We start from the raw sequence: 18,150 nt of genomic DNA, 5'->3' as shown, positions 1-18,150 counted from the left end.
TGCATTTCTCTAATGATTAGTGATGTTGCTCATTTCCATATACTTGTCTGGCATTTGTTTATCATCTTTGGAGAAATGTTTATTCAAGTCCTTGACTATTTTTTAATTGGGTTATTTGTGTTGTTGAATTGTAGGAAGTTTTTTAAATATATATTCTGGATATTAACCCTTATCAAATATATTTGCAAATTATTTTGCAAATATTTTCTCTTATCCCATAGCTTGTCTTTTCATTCTGTTAATTGTGTTTTTTGCTGCACAGTGTTTGAATTTAATGTAGTCCTACAAAAGGCTACTTTTAAAGTCCTACTTTAAATCTAAAGCAATTTTCCCCTTCCACTCTCTTTTTCTCTTCCCAATTTATTTTATTTTTTTTAATGTTTACTTGTGAGACAGAGATAGAGCACAAGCTGAGAAGCAGCAGAGAGAGACTGTGTGAGTGGGGGAGGGGCAAAGAGAGAGGGAAAGAGAGAATCCCAAGCAGGCTCTGCACTGTCAGCACAGAGCCCAACATGGAGTTCAATCTCACAAATCATGAGACTATGACCTGTGCCGAAATTGAGTTGGACGTTCAGCCCACTGAGCCACCCAGGTGCTCCTGAATTGAGTATTTTTAAATAATACAGTTAACGCACATTATAGCAAACAGCCATTAATGAGGATGAAACATCTCTCTATATATTGACCAGCACTATCCCAAAGATACAGTTAGTGAATAAAGCAAGTGAAGGAAATTGTGTATATTATGTTGCCCTTTGTGTGAAAAAGAAGTGCTTATGTATTTGCTTGGAAGTATTTTTCTGATAGGATATGGAAGAAACTGGTAATGGTAATTTCCTCTCAGGAGGATAATTAGATGGCATGTGTATCTTTTTAAACATTCTAAATTTTATAAGAAATTTTTATAATTATATATATTTTTATATAACCTTTTAAAAATTAGTTGAAATTTTACTTATAAAAATACTAAATAATTTTTCTTTTTCTATATACAGCTATCAGAATGGCAATGCCACTGAACCTACCAGAAAATACAGATGACTGAACAGAAGATATAAATTGATGTTTGGAAAGTCATAGAATTAATCAAAAGTACAGGGAAATCTTGACTGCAAAAGATATGCATAGAGTAATCTTGGAAGTGGTTAACTAAAAATCACCTTGTTGATATGGGCATAGCACATGGATGAGCTATCCATATAGAACAGCTATTCAAATAATTGCAGAAAACATCCTCTGAAGATCTTCGTCAGACATGAAAGAGGGAAAAGGTAGTAAAAATGTTCCTAAAATACAACATTTGATGTAAGAAGAAAATGGAGAAACTTCAAAGCAAAAGCAAAATGATACAGAGAAATCAGTTATGGCTAATGCCTCTACAGTGGGTACAGTCACTAAAAACTGAGTTCATGGAAGATGAAATAGATGACACAAAGGAAAGGCAGCCATCCAGAAAACTGACATGTGTATCATACTTTTTTGACGAATTTGTAACCCATATCACTACAAATCGAATTTTAGTCTACAGCCTGAAACAGGACCACCACTCAATCTCACTGATCCAACAAATTAATTTAAAACCTATTTGTGAAAATAGGGAAACAGCTGCAGAAGAGATGTTAAGGTGAAATTTAGCAATGAAGTTTTCCAATTTGCTTCAGGTTGTATGAAAATTCACCTACTAATGGCACCATTCATTTTGGAGTTAAAGGCAAACCCTATGGAAAAATTCTTCACATGAAAGTCACCAATTTCACCAAGGAAGCCCTCATTGACCATTTTAAATTGATGATCCACCAGTATTTTGAAGACCATCAGGTCCAAAAAGCAAAGAAGTACATTTGAGAGCCAAGATTTGTAGACGTTTTACTGCTAAACCATAGGTATCCTGACAGATTTGTATTGAAGCGAAGGTCATTACAAAGTACTCTGAATATGAACAAGATTATTTCCATACTAAAATGCAAAATCACAACAACAGAACATGGAAACTAAGTCCAAAATATTCAGTCTTCATGTGAGATGGGGCCAGCTCTAAAGACATCATGAAAAATAATGCAGATTTCAGAGCATTTAAATTAGATTTGAAAGCGCTGTCAGAGTCTAGAAAAGAGGCAGAAGAAACATGCAAAGTAAAAACAAATAAAAAAGAGAGTAAGGGACCAACACTTGCTAAATTATTGACAGGAAATCAGGATTTGTTTGATAATTCATTCAAACCATGACTGGTACACATTCTTGTGACAAATAAATGCCATCTGAATCAAATAAAACACTTAGATTCCCTAAAGGAAATTTAATGACTTGCTGTGTTGGAGTTTAATCCTCAATCTGTGAGAAGGGGGGTAGTCAAAGCTTACAAAGAAAGCCAAATATGTATGTGTAGGGGGAAAAAATACAAAATGAGAAGATTTCTAGTCTGAATCTTTATCAACAGCCCAGCTGGATTTTCAGCAATGGCAGGTTAGACCTTAACAGTGAAAAATATAAACACTTAGATCCAAGTTCCTTGCAAAGAGAAAAACTATTTCTCTTTATTATTCTATTACTCTCTTCCATGGATGACCTAAGAGACCTCCTCCTTGAGACCTTCTGTGCTTTCTACCAAGATCTCAAAGGAATGAAAAATACATCGTGTATTTGTGTACACTCACATATGTGTCAAGGATAGAAAGGCCTACTCGAAACAAGATTAATAAACCAGCAAAATGAGCTATCAAGCTAATGTGTTTCTGACTTAAGTCTTGAAGAAATAAATGGTACTATTGTTCAACTAAAATCTGTCACTCAATCTTTTTGCCATCTATTGGTTCATCTAACTGTCCTTCTAAAAAAAGGAGGAAGTTGTCATGACTGTTCTGGAAATTCTTTGTTAAAGTGAATATAAAGACACAGTCTTAGAGGACAGAAACAAAGTATTTGAATTCTAGGCATCAGAAGAGGAAGACTTCTATCGAGGTGGGAAAGTATCATAGCGGAACTTCAACTTTTTTTCCATCAAAAAGGATAAATATGAAAAACTCGAAGCAGTGGTTCAAAACTGGGCAAATTCTTCTAAACCAATATATGCCAATAATATTCATTCATAGCATCATCCAGGTTGTGGTGGGACTACCTTGACTCTGTGTATTCTTTGGGAACTAAGGAAGAAATTCAGATGTGCTATGTTGAAAAACAAGACAGGGGATTTTTCTGAAACTGGAGAATAAGTGACTAATTTAAACACCTTTGGGGCAACCAACCATCAGGAAAACTTACTTGAACTGCTCCTTATTGATGATTTAAAGAACAAAATTATGTCTATTTTCTCCAGGCCTCTATTAGCAGTAGCTAATAGTACATTTGACATGAGAAACCTCCAGTGATCCTAACTTGCATGAAATCACAGAATCCTGTAAAAGGTACAAAGATCTCAGATGGTAATGCTCTAATACAACAACTGTCTGTCAAAGAACAGAGCTTAAATTGAAAAAAATTGAAGTGCAGCATAAAAACTTTAAAGATTTTTGTTTCTTCACGATCGTGAAAAGCAATTATAATAGAAAGTACATTGAAAATGTGGCTAGGAATATCCTGAAAAGACAAAATACTTCTACTGGGAAACAAAGCTCTTTTCTTTCTTGACTCTTCCTAATTCATATATGCCTGATACAACCATTTTACTATCATAGTGTGAAAAATTCTTAAGAATCATAAAAAAGAAGGTTTTCTGGGGAACAGAAAAACTTGAAGGCAAGATAGCACCAACTCTAGGCATTAAGGAATCTACTCCTGAAATCATTGTTTCACTATATACTAACTAATTTGGATGTAAATTTTAAAAAGTAAAAAATAAAAATAAAAATAAATTTTTAAAAACAGGGAGGGGGACAAAATAGAAGAGACTCATAAATATGGAGAACAAACTGAGGGTTGCTGGAGGGGTTGTGGGGTGGGGGGGAATGGGTAAATGGGTAAGGGGCATTAAGGAACGTACTCCTGAAATCATTGTTTCACTATATGCTAACTAATTTGGATGTAAATTTTAAAAAATAAAAAATAAAAATGAAAAAAATTTTTTTAAAAAAAGCACCAACTCTACAATTCAGATAAAAACAGAGGTGGAATGTGGGAAGTACTGTGGAGTGCATATTATTCATCCTTTGTATGCCATTTGCTCACTGGAAGAACTGAAGATAAACTATCTCTCCCAGTTCACCTCTCTGCACAGCCTATCTGCTGAGTTCTGTAGCTCGAGTTATGCGGATTGTTGTGTTAATCCTCAGCTCAATTTTCTAGGTGTTCAAAATGGTTCCGTGCTGATCTAGCTGCCTTTCAGGGATGAGACAAGCTCAGGGACTCCATGCTGCTCTGCCATCTTAATTTCTCCTACTGTTGTCCATTTCTGATCCTTTTTTTAGAAAATAAGCATTGGCTAAAACAATGTCCTCATATCTGAGGTCATTTTGATCTTCTCTAAAAGATTCCATAACCATCAAGGAAACTGCAACTAGGGCTGGTATTTATTTGAGATTGTGGTAATTTATTGTCTAGAGATGAGATCTTACCAGCTTCAAGTAATAAACTTATAGAGATTCACATTCTCTGACTGTAATGCAAGTTTGAAACGGCTAATGAAAATAACCGAATAGAACCACCTCTATATATTTAGAAGTTATATATTTAGAAGTTAAAAAAACAAACTCATGAGGTAAAGAGAAAACCCAAAAAGAAATTTCAAAGTGGTTATAGTTGAATAAAAATTTAAACATTACATTTCAAAACTCATGAGATGCAGTGAAAGTGTTGGAGGGTAAGAAATGTATGGCCTCAGGCACCTGGGTGGCTCAGTCAGTTAAGCATCTGACTTTGGCTCAGTCATGATCTCACAGTACATTAGTTCAAGCCCCACGTCGGGCTCTGTGCTGACAGCGCAGAGCCTGCTTGGGATTTTCTCTCTCTCTCTCTCTCTCTCTCTCTCTCTCTCTCTCCCCCTCTCTTTCTCTGCCCCTCCCCCACTTGCTCTCATGCTCTCTCTCTCACCCTCTCTCTCAAAATAAATAAATAAAAAAAAAACCAGAAAAAAAGAAATGTATGATCTTAATCGCTTATTCCAAATAAGAAAAGAGTGAAAAGTAAACAGGTATAAACTTCAAAAGTTAGAAAATAGACAATAAACTCAAATAAAATATGTGTAATTAAAAAAACAAAATGAGGGGCGCCTGGGTGGCTCAGTCAGTTAAGCGGCTGACTTCGGCTCAGGTCATGATCTCACAGTCCATGAGTTTGAGCCCCCGTGTCTTGCTCTGTGCTGACAGCTCAGAGCCTGGAGCCTGTTTCAGATTCTGTGTCTCCCTCTCTCTGACCCTCCCCCGTTCATGCTCTGTCTCAAAAATAAATAAACGTTAAAAAAAAAAAAACGAATGAATAAACAAACAAACAAATAGCAGATCAGACCTATAAATACAGTGAACAAAATAATAATTGCTAGAGAGAAGGGGGAGAGGAGATGAGCAAAATGGGCAAAGGGGAGTAGGAGATACAGGCTTCTAGTTATGTAATGAATAAATCACAGGAATAAAAGGCACAGTGTAGAAAATATAGTCAATGGTATTGTAATAGTATTGTATGGTGATAGATGGTAGTTACACTTGAAGTGAGCATAGATAGCATAACATAGAGATGTTGAACAACTACGTTGTACACCTGAAAATAAAATAACACTGTGGTCAACTGTACCCAAATAAAAAATCGTTATTAAAAAAATTGTCTTTCTATAAATGAGCCACAAACACATGGACATCAAAATAAAATATCAATACCTTTTGTAATCACTCAAAAAAACCTGAAATGCTTAAGTGTAAGTCTAACAAAACATGTGCATAACTCTTATATTGAAAATTACAAAATGCTAATGAAAGAAATCAGAGTTCTAAATAAATGGAAATACACGCTATTTTCATGAATTAGAAGACTCAATATAGTAAAGGTATCTATCTATTTTTCCCAAGTTGATATATAGTTTTAATGCAATTCCTATCAAAATCCTCACAAAATTCTTTGTAGATATAGACAAAATTGTTGTAAAATTTATACAGAAAGGCAAAGGAAGTAGCATAGCTAAAAACAATTTTTAAAAAGAAGAATAAAGTGGGAAGAATATATTTGACTTCAAGACTTAGTGATCAAAGCCATGTAGTATTGGCAGAGAGATAGATACACCGATCAATGGTACACAATAGAGAATTTACACATAGACTCACGTAAATACGCTCTAGAGATTTTTGACAAAGTCGTGAAAGTAATTCAATGGAGGAAGGATAGCCTTTTTGACAAATGGTGCTAGAGTGATTGGACATCCATAGGTTAAAAAAAAGGAACTTCAATTTAAACCTCATACCTTATGCAAAAATTAACTCAAAATTAACCAAAGGTTTAGGTTTAATAATAAATATTTTAACTTTATAAAATTATAAACTTTAAGGGAAAAAAGACAGGAGAAAATCTTTGGTATACAGGCAAAGCCTTCTTAATCTTGACATCAAAAGCACCATCCATGAAAAGAAAAATTGATAAACTGGACTTAATCAAAATCAAAAACTTAGTATGAAACATCCTATATGAAGGTGAAAAGACAGGATACGGAAGAGAAAAAATATTTGCAAACCACATTATCTAACAAAGGACTAATACCCAGAATATATAAAGAATGCTTGAATTCTCAACTGTTAAAAACAAAACAAAACATAACACCCATTCCAATTAGAAATGGGCGAGGGACATGAAAAGACATTGAGACACTTCATTCAAAGAGGACTATAGATGGCAAATACGCACATGAAAACATGCTCCACATCATTAGCCACTAGGGGAATGTGGACTAAAACCACAATGTGTTATCACTACATACCTATCAGAATGTCTAGCATTAAAAAAAAAAAAAATAGTGCCAATACTAAATCCTGGCAGAATGCAGAGAAACTCCTGCATCACAGATGGGATATAAAATAATATAGCTACCCTAGAAGACAGTTGGGCAGTTTCTTAAAAATATAACTGTGCAACTAGTATGCAACCCAACAATTGCACTCCTGGGAATTTATCCCAGAGAAATGAAAACTTATGTTCATCCCAAAACCTGCACATAAATGTTTAAAACAGCTTTATTCATAACATTCCCAAACTGGGAACAACCCAGATGTCCGTCAACAGGTAAATAGCTAAACTAGAGAACCCTCCATATGATGAAATATTACTCAGCAATAAAATGAAACAAACTATTTACACACTTAACAAATGGGAGAATTGGCAGAGTATTAAAAAACCTGATCCCAAAAGCTTATATACTGAGTGGTTCAATTCATGTAACATTCTTGAAGTTATAAAATTATAGAATTGGAGAACAGGTATTGGTTGCCGGGAGTTAAGCCCCAGTCTGGGGAAGTAGAAAGAAAAATGGGTGTGATTATAAAAGGGTAATAGAAGTGATCCTTGTAGAGATAAAATTATCTGTATCTTGACTATATCACTGGATATCTGTATTATTTCTTAACAGCTACATGTGAATCTGTAATATTCCCCTCCAAAGTTTTTTAATTTAAAAAAATTAAGAGAATACTATCAATAATTCACACCAACTTTGAAAACAAACAGTAAGTTTATATATATAAATTTATATTTACAAATTTATTCACATATATATGTTTATATACATATATATAATTAAGTTTCCTGAAATTGTATGTAAGCCTGTTTGGCTTATCAGTTGTCTTAGTAGAAAGGCTTAAAACCATGATTTCAGTTTCTTTTTATTTTTATTTATTTATTTATTTATTGAGAGAGAGAGAGAGAGAGAGAGAGAGAGAGAAAGAGAGAGAGCAGGGGAAGGGCAGAGAGAAGGAGACAGAGAGAATTACAAGCAGACTCCAGGCTGGCAACACAGAGCCCAACACAGGGCTCAAACTCACAAACCACAACATCATGACCTGAGCCAAAAGGAAGAGTCAGATGCTCTGAGCCTACTGAGCCACCCAGGTACCCCTCAGTTTCTTTAATAGTGATAAGACTTTTCAAACTTACTTTTTTAGTCAATTTTGTAAGTTTTCTATAATTTAGGTAACCTTGAGTAAATGAATTAATGTATACATATACATATGTATATGCACATATGTACGTGTATAACATACATATCATACATATGAAATACATGTATAAATAATATATATGACTTAAAATAACTGTTAATAGCCCCTGGAATGTTATAGCACTGCAGTTCCTTTCCTCTGTGGTAAATTTGGGTGGGATGCAATGAAAAGGGGTGTACTTCCCTGTTTCATACTTCTGGCATTTACGACTTAGAAGGAAAACAGTAACTATAAAGCTCATGGAATTAGTCAGTGCTTGCTAGGCTCTACTGATGGAATGAAGAGAATGATATGCTCAGGTCACTGCAGGGTCGTAGAAGCTAGAGTTCACTGTCTAACACCCCGAGGCTCAGCAGTTCTCTAATCTGAACCATTGTTGAAGGTTTTAGAAAAATGAAGAATAATTTCCTCCTCTACTCTATGTTTAGTTCATTATTTTGCATTAGCCAGTATCCAAAACATGTTTGTTAGTTGGTAGATTTTATTCTCCAAAGGTTTTTTATGGTTCTAGTAACTTCCATTTGTCCATGGTTCTACTCTCCACCTTCTTCACTCTCCTTTCTGCCCAAGATGCTCACCTGTGTGGACCACATGCATACTCACTCTCTGGCTTCCAGTTGAGGTTGGCTGTTTAGGAGGCCTCAGTAAGAAACTAAAGGGAAGGGGAAGAGTAAGATATTTATTACCCTGCTTCCTCTTTGCAAAGTCACCTTTCACCTCTTTGCACATCTTTCTGGTTGTGCTCCTGACTAAAGGTAACTACTTCTTCCTAAATTTTTTTTTAATGTTTATTTATTTCTGAGACAGAAAGAGAGACAGAGCATGAGTAGGGGAGGGGCAGAGAGGGAGGGAAACACAGAATCAGAAGCAGGCTCCAGGCTCTGAGCTGTCAGCACATAGCCCGACGCAGAGCTTGAGCTCACAAACCGTGAGATCATGACCTGAGCCAAAGTCAGTCGCTCAACCGACTGAGCCACCCAGGCGCCCCCCCTTTTTTTTTAAATTTTTTAAAATATTCATTTATTTCTGAGACAGAGAGAGACAGAGCATGAGTGGGGGAGGGGCAGAGGGAGAGGGAGACACAGAATCAGAAGCAGGTAGGTAACTACTTCGTTCTAGTGAGACTGCTTGACAAGACTCTCTCTCCTTTTGGACTCTAAAACCTCTCCGTGTATTCATTTCTGTAGGCCTCACGGGGAACAGCTCCACTGCCATTAAGCTCAGGACAGTGCTTTTGGTTTCCTGCACTAACATTTCTGGGTATATTCCCTTAAATTATCTTCCCCAAATTATACTAGTTTGCATGTGCCATCTATTTCCTGCTGGGATCTTACTGATTTATGTATGCTCTTGGCCGTGTCCTGAAGCATCTCCTAGGGGCTGGATGTGATTAACTTGGAATGAGGTCAGCCAGTTCCAAAAGAGATGCAAACCTTAAGGAAACGTCTCATTTTTGGTACTATGAAGCCTAGAGTCTCAGGCTCTCCAAAAATGAGAAAATGGGAAAAATTTGCATGTGCCTCTTTTCTTCTTTCCCACTCCTCAGGTCAGAAATTCTGTATAACCCTCCCTTTACTGACTGCTGACAGTAATTTTATGGAATGTTTTCTAATCCTTGCCCTGAAGAACCCAAAATTTTAGTGGAGGGTCTTTGAGGAAGAAAGTACAGTGAAAATGAAGACAATCTCAGTAGGTACAGCTTTCCATTTTTATCCAGAACACTTTTCATTTTGTTTACAAATGTATATGCTCTTGTCCCATGTAAATTTTTACTTGAAAAAAATTTTCATTCCACCAATTAAAAAAAATTTAACCACTGGTTTAATTCACTTAAATAGGTAACCACTAACAAATCAAAACACTTTAAGTTTCAAAAAGAAAACTCTTAATGGTAGAACTTCAGGTAATAACAGAACTTCAGGTAGAACTGGTAACACTGTGGAGATTTAGAACCAGGTTATTCCAGTCCGATGTACTTCATGTTATATCAAGTTACTAGGAACAGCCACTCAAAACCCCTGCTGATTCATTTCTTTGTTGACAGGGAGGCCTCCTTGCTTATTTACAAATCCCAACCTCTAACTGAGTCAATCTTTATCCATTTATTTTGATCTTCCTCTAGGAACCCTACCCAGGCTATGTGGTAATCAGCCTTCAGCATATGATATCTAGTATAATTTAGTGGCTTTCAATTTGTGAGTCACAGAATCACAGAAACGGAGTTGGAAGGGGTTTGTCAGTGTCACTTAGCCCTGCTCTAATTTCCCTGACAATTCAGGTGGTCACTCAGCCACCTGAATGCTTACCAGGTAACAGGTAAGGCCCTATTTTGCCAGGCACTCTATGTGTGAGAGATATTTCCCTGTATTAATTTCAAAATGCATGTCCCTGTGCATGACACAGTTAGTGCCAAGCATTCCTTCCAGAACAAAGAATAGGTCCCCTCACTATTTGCAAGACAGTTTAAATATTAGCCAACAGTAATCACGTAAAATAATCCACAAAATCACCCATCATCACCAGATCTAAAATTATGAGGACATGTGATCGTTTCCAGACCCATCACTATGCTTGTAGCTCGTTCCTGGCTGTGCTCCAGTTTTCACTTCATTCTTAAAATTCATGCTCAGGGTAGAACAATTCAGGAGACATGTTCTAACCAGTTGAACCCATAGGCTACTGTGCTATATAAACGTTAAACTGCCTAATGTCACCAAGACTATACCTGTCTTCTTTTTACCAGTCAGTAGACACCATGATCCTGACTGATATTGAATCAACTACAACACTCACATTTTTTTTCACGTGAATTCTTACAAAGCTAGGTAACTCCTGTCCTATATTGATATCTAAATTCAAATCTCACAACGTAGACACACTCATCCTAGTATTCAGGTGGGGAAAACCACACTCAGAGAAGCTAAGTATTTTGCAAAGGTCACACAATTAGTAAGTGGCTTAGCAGAGATTAACTCCAGATCTAAATCTGTATATTTTCCTCATCCACTTACTCCTTATGTGTCAGACATTATTCCAAGCCCTGAGGATAAAGTGCTGATGAAGCCATGTCCCTTATGGAAATTATATTCCAGTGAGCAATATGACTTACAATCACAAAAACATTTAAATGCAAGTAGGAATGATATCAAAAAACACAGGAGAGAAAATGAATAGTCAAAAATGTAAACAACCTGGGTGCCTGGGTGGCTCAGTCAGTTAAGTGACTGACTCTTGATTTCAGCTCAGGTCATGATCTCATGGCTCATGAGTTTGAGCCCTGTCCTGTGGGGCTCTGCCTGCTTAGGATTCTCTCTCCCACTTTCTCTGCCCCTCCCCGGCCCACATGCCTGTGCACTTGCTCTCTCTCTTCTCTCTCTCAAAATAAACTTAAAAAATATAAACAACCAAAACATATCAAATTTTATACTTTAAATGTATACAATTAAGTGTGTGTCACTTAACCCTGAAGTTAAGGGGGGGAAAGTGCAAGGGAGTTCCACTTCCGGTTTAGATGTAGGATAGACCATCCTATGCATGCTAGCAGGAAAACACCAGATAAATTTTAAAGTATTCTTTTCATTAAAATTATAAACAGCAATGGATGCTTTTACTCTGAATGAAGTACATTCTTCAGAGGAGTAAGCTCCTCATACGTGAGCAAAGAATAGCAGTCACTTCTACACCTGGGGGGAAGTGATTAGTTCAGGTACAGTCAGAGGAGCAAACTTTCCAAGGACAGGGAGAAACGAATCCCATTTTCAATGACAATGTGGAGGAACATGGCAGATTAGAATCTGGAAGACCTCCAAAAGCAAAAAAAATAAATCGTTTAACTTGTGAATCCTTCCCCATGGTAATTTTTGCTGAGTAAGTGGGACTGGGAACTAGAGTAAAGAGCAGAAAACAATTTTTCAGTCTCTTGTAGTCTTGTAGTGTTTGAATTCCTGACCCATACTGAACTTGAACTCCATTTTTTTGGTAGTAATAGCATTAAAAGTTATTATCTTAACAATTTGTAAGTACCTTGTATCTGTTGAGGTACATTCCTTCTATACCTAATTTGTTGACAGTATTTATCATGAAAGAATGTCAAATTTTGTCAAATGTATCTTTTTCTATATCTATTAATATGTTTATATGGTTTTTATCTTTCATTCTAATATTGTGGTGTATTTTATTTTTGATTTGTGTATGTTGAACCATCCTTTCATCCCAAGGATAACTCCACTTGATAATGACGTATAATTCTTTTAATGTGCTGTTGAATTTGGTTTCTAATATTTTGTTGAGAATTTTTACACCTATGTTCATCAGGAATATTGCCCTGTAGTGTTCTTGTAGTGTCGTTATCTGGCTTTGGTATCAGGATAATGCTGGCTTTGTAAAATGAATTTGGGAGTGTTACCTCTGCTTCAATTTTTTGCAAGAGTTTGAGAAGAATTGGCATTAATTTTTCTATACACGTTCAGTAGAATTCACCAGTGAAGCCACCTGGGCCTGGATTTTATTGGGGGCTTTCTGATTTTTTACTCAACTCCTTACTCATTATTGGTCTGTTAAGCTTATTTATTTCTTCATGATTCAGTTTTCATAGGTTGTGTGTTTCTAGGACTTTATCTCTTCTACATTATCCAATTTGTTGGCTTATAACTGTTTGAAGTAGTCACTTATGATCCTTTGTATTCTGTAGTACCATTTGTAATGTCTCCTCTTTCGTTTCTGATTTTATTTTTTTGAGTCTTCCTCTTCTTTTCTTAGTCTAGCTAAAGGTTTGTCAATTTCATCTTTCAAAATAAATAAAGCTCTCAGTTTTATTGTTTTTCTGGTCTCTATTTCATTTATTGCTACTCTGATTTTTTGTTATTATTATTTCCTTTCTTCTGCTAATGTTGGGGTTAGTTTGCTCTTCATTTTCTAATCCTCTGAGGTGTAAAGTTCAGTTATTTTTTTGAGATCTTTCTTTTTTCTTAAGTCAAACATTTATTGTTTTTGCTGCATATCATGAGTTTTAAATTTTTGCATGTTGAATTTTCAAATTTGCATGTTGACTTTTTGGATTTTTACACTTGATCTTAGCCAAAAGGCCGAGAAGCGATGACTTTTTGGATTTTTGTATGTTGTGTTTACAATTTCACTTGTCTGGGGATATTTTTTATTCCCTTTTTTATTTCTTCTTTTTCCCCTTGGTTGTTCAGGAGTGTGTTGTTTAATTTCCACTTACTTGTGAATTTTCCAGTTTCCTCCTGTTATTGATTTCTAGTTTCATACCATTTTGGTCAGAAAAGATACTCAGTATGATTTCAATCTTTAAATTTTCTAAGACTTGTTTTGTAACTTAACATATGCTCTATCCTCAAGAATGTTAAATGTAAACTTGAGAAGAATGTGTGTTTTGCAACTGTTGGATGAAATGTTCTGTATATTCCTGTAAGGTCCGTTTGATCTAAAATATATTTCAAGTCCAATGTTTCTCTATCAATTTTTGGTCTATACGATATGTCTATTTTTGAAAGTGGTATATTGAAGTCCCTTACTATCATTGTATTGTTATTTTTCCCTTCAGATCTATTAGTATTTGTTTAATATATTTAGGTGCTCTGGTGGCAGATGAATATTTAGAAAAATGAATTTCAGGGGCACCTGGGTGGCTCAGTCAGTTAAGTGTCTGACTCTTGGCTTTGGCTCAGGTCATGATCTCATGGTTCATGGGTTCGAGCTCTGCATTGGGCTCCATGCTGACAGTGCAGAGTCTGCTTGGGAATCTCTCTCTCCCTCTCTCTCTGCCCCTCCCCTGCACAGTCTCTCTGTCTCAAAATAAATAAATAAACATAAAAAAAGAAAAATGAATTTCAAAATAATAAAATTTTTTTTAAAAAATCTATGAAAGTAAAAGTACAGTCTAAGTGGGAGAAAATCCTAAGACAGGATATTAGAAGCTATAAAAGGAAATATGCATACATTTGTCTATGTAAAAGCAAAATAGGTTTTTACTCATTCCAAGACTGTTGAATTCCTCTTCTGCATTAGTTCTGGACGGTAGGAATGTAACAGTGAACAAAACACAAAATTATCTGCCCTCTCAGAGCTTGGATTTTACTAGAGGGAGTCAGAAAATAAACAAATAAGCTTATTACTTAGTATATCCCTAGTGTAAGCCTAAGACAAAAATAAAGCAGAGAAAGGATATAAGGAATGGCAGGCCGGAGAGTGTGGATGAAAAGTTCATTACAATTTAAAACAGTAGGTTCAGGAAAGGTGTCACTGAAAAGGTGATTAAAGTAAACTGAACCCTAGCTTTGAAGGAGATAAGGGAGCAGGTCATGTAGAATCCACCAAGCAGAAAAGACAGTAAGCACAAAGACTATGAAGCAGGAACAGGCTGGAAATATCTGAAGAACAAAAAGGAAGCCAGTGTAACTGGAGCAGAATAAGCAAGTGGGAAAATGAAGGGCATGAAGTTGGATGGTAGATGGAGGCCAGACCTGATGAGTTTGCATACGCCATGATAGGACACTGGATTTTACTCTGGGTAAGATAGAAACCATTGAGTCCCTCTGCTTGCTTTTATAAAAAATTATCACATTGGCAAAGCTTTGTTGAAAGTAGCAATCTTTTTTATTTTCTCAAGACTTTGAGAGTAGACCAGGGGTAGAGGAGAGGGTGGGCAGGAACAAGGAGGGAGACAGGGAGACAAGCTATGGGCCATGGGCCATTGTGATTATCCAAGCCAGAGAAGATGGTGACAAAAAGTAGTCAGATTCTGGTGTATTCTTAAAGTGTAGTCAACCGAATTTACTGCCAGATTCAATGCTGGTTGGGAGAGAATGAGAACAGTAGATGATGATTCTAAGAGTTTTAGCCTAATTGGAAAGATGGAGTTTCCAGGTATTTATTTTGAAAGAGAGAGAGCACACGAGTGGGTTAGGGCAGAGAGAGAGAGAGAGAGAGAGAATCCCAAGCAGGTTCCACACTGTCAGTGCAGAGCCCTGCTAGGGTCTCAAATTCATGAACCATGAGATCATGACATGAGACGAAATCAAGAGGCAGATGCTTAACCAACTGAGCCACCCAGGCACCCCAAGATGGAGTTTGCAATAACTGAAATGGGAAAGACTGCAAATAGAGGTGATATTGAGGGAAGATCAGGAATTTCATCTTGGCCATAGCAGGTCTAAGATGCATATAAAAGCAGAGACATCCAAGTGAAGATGCTGAGTAAGCAGAGGGATAAATGAGCCCTATATATACAAATGTTTGTATATATGTAAAAGTATGATACAGGAATATTTTATACATTGACAAGAACAAGACCCGCCCTCCAAAAAAATCCAGTAGAAAAAGGGATGAATGAAACAATAATTTACAGAAGGAGAAATCGGAATGTTCAACAAACATATGAACAGATGCACAAAGTCAGTAGCAGAAAGAAAAATGTGAATCTCAATATAACAAAGAGATAATGAATCACACCTATCAGATCGGCAAAATTTTTGAAAGATTGTCAGTAGTACGTGTTGGCAAGGATGTAGAACAAAGGGAACACTGGTCCACTGCCAATGGAAATGAAAATTGGAGCAAGCACTAGTGCAATCATTTATCAATACACTACAAGTTGAAGATGTGCATGTTCTAATCCAGCAATTCCACTTCTAATTATATTCCCTTCAACCATGGATCTTCAAACCAGAGTACCTGTGTTTTTGTGGGGTAGATGGAAGTCTTTCAATGCATACCAGGGCATGGGAAAATAAATGAGTTTTAGACTTTTAATTTTCATATCTATTCTTTCCTAAAAGTGATCCACATAAAAACAATGCCTGCTCCATTCACTCTAAGACTCATATAATTTGTTCTGTTCATCCAACCCTTTTTACAAACATCCTTCCCACTCTACAATGCTCAGAGTATTGACTTACCAGAGCAAACCACTCCAGAGCCCTGTTTTCCTTTGCTACAATAACTGGTAACACCCCAGATAGAAGCAGCTCTTTCAGCCTGGGGCCCAAAGTGAAGATAATGTACAGCAGAGCCCAGCTAATCCAAGAATGCAGGTTGAAAGATAATGAAACTTTGTTGTTTGAAGCCACTGAAATGTGGGGGTTGTTTGTTACTACAACATAAATTGCCTATCCTGGCTGATACAGAGACATGGCTCTTCCCATTCTAAATTTTATTATGGGGTCCAGCCCAAATGTAAAAACCTCAGGGGCACCACATAAAGAAGCAGTTTGAGTTATTGGTTTCTTCTTTAATGATTGACTAATGTACTGTAATCCAAAGGTCTTTTTGTGCCTTATGCATATTTGTTTTAAGATAGAGAAGCAGAGTGTTAAGAACAGGATATTTTGGCCCATGCTAGAATGTCATGAACTTACATAGTGGTGTAGGAAGATGGGAGAAATGACGTTCATTTTAATGATTTCATCCCTTTGGTCACTCTCCTGTTACCACGCAATCCTTCCTGAAGAAAGTCCCATAAGAGTCATGCAAGGAAAACATTAGTAAGAAATAATGAATGCCAAAAGGGGTCTTCCCACATATTTATGTGTAATTTACTCTTAGCAACTAGTCTCAAAATCCTCGGAGGTGCCTTCATTTGAAAAGAAAGGAGTCTTTAAACTGAAAGCTGAAGCAGAGCAAGGAAGTGATGCTGCTTCATTTACAAGAAACTGGAAAGATGTTCAGAACTACTTCATGTTTCAAAATTTATGGCATGGAATTAGGAATGACAACTGAATGGCTATCTTTCAGGTTCAATATGTACGTTGTTTGATATAAACTTACTGTGCCTCTCACTACCTGTGTAAGTGTTCAAGGTGCTTCTCTGTGCCTTGGTCTCCTTGGCTATAAAATGGGGATAAACTGGGGCACCTGGGGGCTCAGTTGGTTGAGCGTCTGACTTCGGCTCAGGTCTTGATCTCATGGTTCATGGGTTCGAGCCCCACATCAGGCTCGCTGCTGTAGGCATGGAGCCCGTTTTGGATCTTCTGTCCCCTCTCTCTCTCTCTCTCTGCCCCTTCCCTGCTTGCACTCCCTCTCTAAAAAATAAATAATCTTAAAAACAATGGGGATAAATTACAGGAGGTATCTCACAGGATTGTTATGAGAAATAGATCAGTTAACATTTGCAGAATACTTGGAACAGAATAAACACTATTTTTATTAAACAACCAATAAATTAATAAAGAAATATTCCATGAGATGGTGAAAGCATATTTATCAAATTGTATTATGTATTATTTATACCACTTATATAATTATGTAGTAATAATTATATAAGTTTATATAAGATGATCTGATGTCACCTTATAAAATGTTTCTGGTTCCTATTAAATTGTGGTTCAATATATTTACAGCAAATATACCTTTATTGTTTTAAAGACAGATAAGATGATGTCTTTGAAAGCATTAAAATTATTTTAAGTTTTTTACATGATTTCCAAAAGACAAAAAAGAGAGTTCAATAAGCAAACACACACACACTTTCTTACCAAAAGAAATCCCATGTCTTTGTTTACTGCTTTTCACATATATCATGCTATTTTGGCTACATATTGTGTATTTCAAATTAAATAATGAAAAACAGTACTACTTACTACTTACAAAAAGAATATTTTATATTAGAGCTATATATATCACAGTAACTTCCTCTTTTTCAATAGAAAAAGATGCACTTTTATTTTTCATTGGCTTTCATAATATACCTTGAAATGTGTATTAACACATGTTTGAATTTTAAAAAATGAAGTCACGCTTTTTCTATCAGAAGCTTTAATTTGGCCGATAGCTTTGCAAATTAAGTTTTAGTCTGCCATTCTAAGTGGACTGAATTATATAAATCTATAGTTCTAAGATTTTGATGAAAATATCTTTAAAACATGAGATTATGGATGTTTATCAAAAATTATCATATTAGCAAAGCTGTTTTGAAATTAACAATATATTTATTTTCCCCAAACTTTCTAGTTATGTTGGTTTTACAAGACGCCTCTAAGTAAAACAGCAACAAGTATAATTTTTCCATAGG

The 18,150-nt window shown here is 36.0% G+C and overlaps 1 pseudogene; it reads left to right on the top strand.

Moving 5' to 3' along the window:
• Window positions 1–1,003: 1,003 nt before the first annotated feature.
• LOC123607256 lies at window positions 1,004–11,765 on the top strand (annotated as a pseudogene).
• Window positions 11,766–18,150: the final 6,385 nt, after the last annotated feature.

This window comes from Leopardus geoffroyi, chromosome A2 (genome assembly GCF_018350155.1).
Source record: "Leopardus geoffroyi isolate Oge1 chromosome A2, O.geoffroyi_Oge1_pat1.0, whole genome shotgun sequence".
Taxonomy (NCBI): domain Eukaryota; kingdom Metazoa; phylum Chordata; class Mammalia; order Carnivora; family Felidae; genus Leopardus; species Leopardus geoffroyi.
This window is presented reverse-complemented; position numbering and strand designations above follow the sequence as displayed.